Raw genomic sequence first — 4,672 nt, 5'->3', positions numbered from 1 at the left:
TCAACTTTCCATTTGAAGACCTCAAACCAAATGATTTACAGGGATCAATATTAACAGGTAGAGCAATTCACAGCATGATGTAATCTAAAACTGATAAAGAACTGCACTGAAATACTGTTGAGTTGTCATGAATTTGATACAAGAGAGCACAGGCTGAATTATAGCATTCAAGCATTGCAAAAGTGGTGTTCCAGCCTAGCTCCCTTTTGTTTTGAGATTGTAACTCTTACAAATAAATCTCTCCCTCTCAGCTTCCTCCAGCTTTAAAACATTTTGAATGTGCTCTCCAGTTGCATGCAAAGTCACAGGTTCTCTGAACATCTCTCTTCCCTCTTTATATTGTTGCATTTGCTAGGATTGAGCAACACGATTTTCATAATAACCCTTTTCTTTGAATATAAACTGGCTGATGAACTCAGACCTAGGCTTAAATTTCCAGACTGTATGGTTCATTAGCTGCCACCTTTGTTGGTAACCTTACTAGGAACCTCAGTATATGATGAGCATAAAGAGGTACGCAGAATGAGATACTCTTGGTATACTAGTGAAGCCTCAAAGCATACAGCAAAGCTTTCCTATGTGCTTTCTGCACCTAAACAACAGTCTGTGAATTTGATCTGTCAATCCAGCATCTTCCATAAGTGGTAAAGTGTCTTCGGGGGGGGGAATCACTCCAAAGTTGTGAGTTACTAATTTTAGGAATATTAGGGAATATATACTCAGTCATCTCCCACACTGAGAAGAAAGCTCCTTGGGAGTTAGACTGGAAATCGCTGTAGTTCTTAGCTAAAGCAGTAAGCAGAGAGCAGGGGGATCAACAAATGAATAGCTTGTGAACACATAAGCTATTTTTTTTCATTGCAGGCATAATTTAGACTTCTGTCTGAAAGACAGCCTACCTTTCATGGTATATTATTACCTTGAAGCACAGGACAACAAAGGTGATCCCAGGAAACCAGATACAGAGGTGAAAGAAGGACTTTCTCTTCCTGTGTCATCAGAACACAGGAGACAGTGACCTAACACGAGCGATAAAATTAGTAAGGGGACTCGCTCTTTTTTCTGCTACACAGTAGTTTAGAAACTAAAATAGATCTATGGCTTAAAGCTATTCCTTCACTGTCATCATTTAAAATGTTGATTTAGAAGAACAGCTAAGGTTGTAAGGAGACCCAATGACTTTAACAGGACTGCTCAAAGTGCATATATACTCTCCTGGGTAGTAGCTATGCAACTCTGGCCTCTCTGAAGGCTCCCACAAAGGCCTTTCTAAACTCTACAGCTTGTGCCAGGTTTTGGTCAGCCCAGCTCAAGGTAGACGATCATCAAAATCTCTCACCAGTCGTGAGAATCAGCTCAGGAGACAAGATGTAATTCCAAGGCTAACGTTTTTCAATGCATTTAAGAATTTCTGATAACATTACCTGCTGCTGCTGCACCACAATTCTTTTTCAGACTGTGAACTGTTTGAACAACCTACCAACTCCATGCCTGCCACAGAGGTCTCCAAGCACTACTGAAGTTGGTTTAATTCTTTTTAGCAGGTAAAACGTAGAAAGCTTAGAGCTTCTATAGTTGTTGATGTGATCAGAAAGACCCACTGGCCTAGGATTTACAGGTCCTTAAATCTCTTTCTTGGGTCACTTGCCTTCCTCAGCCTCCATAACTTAAAATAACAATAGATATCACAGAAAAAAGTAGATAATTCCTGGACTTATACATCCACCTTCACATTAAGTCCTCCCTGCTTAACTTCTCTTTGCAATGTAGAGAAGACACTCATCAGGGAAGTATAAAGAGGACTGCTCTCAGTTCATTGACAAGAGATCTAGACTTTCACTCATTCTTTAATTTCACTCATTCTTTAACTCCACTGAAGTCAATGGCATCATATGTGTGACCAAAAGCATGATCTTGGCTCTTCAAGTTATTGTATTGTGTCTAAGATAACTCTAAAAGCATAGAGGAGACACACAGCAATGCTGAAACAAAAAAGATTGAACATGGGTTATGGCTGACTGGGGCAAGTTCATTTGTACATTCAGCTCACGTACACAGGGGAGTATATATCCCATTACAGCCTTGGAATTCTTTGCAGAGTGAGGGGAGATCCTTTGGCATCCCAGCACCTGAAGACGGAAGCTTATAGCTTAAGATACCAAGTCTGCTTATTCTGCAGCCAAAAAGAGTCTTTAAAAATGTCAACTATAAACCAGAACAAAAAATAGCTGTAATATTATTTTTCCATAGGACTATGGGGGTAGAAGTACCACTATACAGTTTGGGATTAACCAAACTTCCGTGGAAAATTTTTACCCGTAAATTAGATCTTTGAAAATTATTTGGTGTGTTTTGTCTACCATAGTCCAAACATTAACAATTATGGATTTATTTTTTTTTTAACTAAACCAGAATTTTATGTCATTGTATGGCAGGCTTAAAGCAAAACTGCTGATACACAGCACCTGCTGGACTGACTTAAAATATTTATTATGTATAAATCAGGAACTGCCTATCTGGTGGTATCAACTACCACTAACTAATTAAACAAATGCAAATCATCCTGTAATCTACACTGCAAAGCAGAGTCTTTGTATCTTCATATGCAGTTATGCTGTGCCACAATCCTTGTTTAATAGATATTATTTTTCTAACACTTTCCTCTCTCAAACCTCAAGGTAAGCTTCAAACATGAAGTTATCTCTCATTTTCCACATCAAAATAATGTACACATTTCACATTTCAATTTATATTTCTCAGAGAGCTTCCCATTTCAGCAGCTGTCTTGCTCTGGATCCCACAGTTCCTGCTTGACAATCAAGCTCTGATTTGGGGCCCTCTCACCTGTGTTTTGAAATATCCAACTCTGCTGTGACTACCAACGCTCCTTTATCAATTACAGCCTTAGTATCTTCAAAGAAACCTCACAGGTCACTTAAGCGTGGCCTCCTCACCTGAGTCTGTGAAAACTATTTTTAAACAAGCTTTCTGAGTTTTAACATATACTTTCATATGACTTCTAAGGTCCTGTATCATGGCTGGATAAGTCACTGATGTGGAATAAAGCAACATGGAAGGCAGGAGCTAATGATCTGGGAAAGAGCCTCTACAGTTGCAGATGTGACATGTAGGACACGCTGGCCTAGGATTCACAAGTCCTTAAACCTTTTTCCTGAGTCACCTGCCTTCCTCAGCCTTTTTAACTCTCAGAACCTACCCTACAGTGCTTTCCCATTGATCCTCAGATCTGTTATTATCAGAAGTAGTGACTTACTATGATTACAAAGTAATTGTCACTTCTATTATTTCTGTCAATGAGTCATCATTCTCTTTTCCTTTCTTAATGCCAAGCTTGAGTTCACAGACCTGCCCTCACTTCCCTTTGTGCCCTCTGTCTGGCAGTTCTCAAGGATTTTAGACAGCATTTCTGTGCTTGTGATTCTCATATTGCCTCCTCTGTCATCAACCTTTCTGCCTCTGCCTGGCATCTCTTCCTGGAGATTTTGACATCAATTTATGCTTGCTGAGGTGCAGGGTTGCACCGGTTTAGCCTCACTTTCCCTTTTCTCCTTTCCCTTTTCTCCTTCACTACTGACAGCAATAACATACCCACATTTCCACTATCCCCCCTCCCTTTCCCATGAGTCACACACAGGTCCTGGGTCTTCCTTCTACCCCACCAGCTTCAAGACTACTCTGTTACCATTTTCACAGACAAATCTGCTGTTCAGGCCTCTACCACAACTACTGAAAAGTTCTCTTCTCTACACTCCAAACATAAATGTTACTTTGCAACCTGGGGAAGATGTGGATGACCAAACACCTCTCACAAACCTGACCACACACTTGCTCCTTAGCAGCCTTCCACTTGTTCTTCACCTGCTGTCCTACTTCAAGGCCCAACCTAACTGCATTCCCCCAGTCTACCCTCTCCTGTTGAGACCCATGTTGTCCCCACCACTTCTGCACTCCCGCAGCATTTCTCAACCACATACCCTTCCATCATCTGTTTCTCCACCTCATCCGCTTATGGTGACACAACCTCCCATGATTCATCCACAATGGCTCAGCTTTCTAGGCTCTCTCATAAGTCCATTCTTCCTCAGATGCTGGCAGCAAATAAAACACAGAACATGTCTACATACCTCTGCTACTTCCCTTCCACACCACCATCTCCCTGCTGTTCTTCAAGCTCTCTGCAAGGCAGAAACATGGTTTCTGTAGATGTGAAACTTCTCTTGGCATTCTTTCTGAACTAATGAGAACAAAAAAGAATAAACAACACGAACGCAAATTGCAACCTCCTACCATCCCAGGTGTTAGGCAAGAAACAAGTGAACAGTAGAAAAAATGGAAGAAAAGATGGATAAATAGAGCAGGTGTACGGGACCATGTAAAAGCACAATGCAGTAGGTAGGGCATGCAATTCTCATCCCTGCTCATGATGGGAGGAATTTATGTCTGGGGAGATGTTGAATTTTGCCCTTCAGTGCATCCAGTCCAGGAAGGACGAGAACTGCCATGACTGACTTCAGCAGCGCTAGAGACGGTCACTCTGAAGTAAGTACAGGGCACCACGGGCAAACTCAGCGCTTCCCGACGGGGATCCTCATTCAGTGCGACCATCGCGCCGCTGAGAGGAAGAGGCCGGTTACCCGGCATGTGAGCGGAG

This window comes from Nestor notabilis, unplaced genomic scaffold (assembly GCF_000696875.1).
Source record: "Nestor notabilis isolate BGI_N333 unplaced genomic scaffold, ASM69687v1 scaffold11397, whole genome shotgun sequence".
NCBI classification, from domain to species: domain Eukaryota; kingdom Metazoa; phylum Chordata; class Aves; order Psittaciformes; family Psittacidae; genus Nestor; species Nestor notabilis.
Note: the sequence above shows the minus strand (reverse complement) of the source record.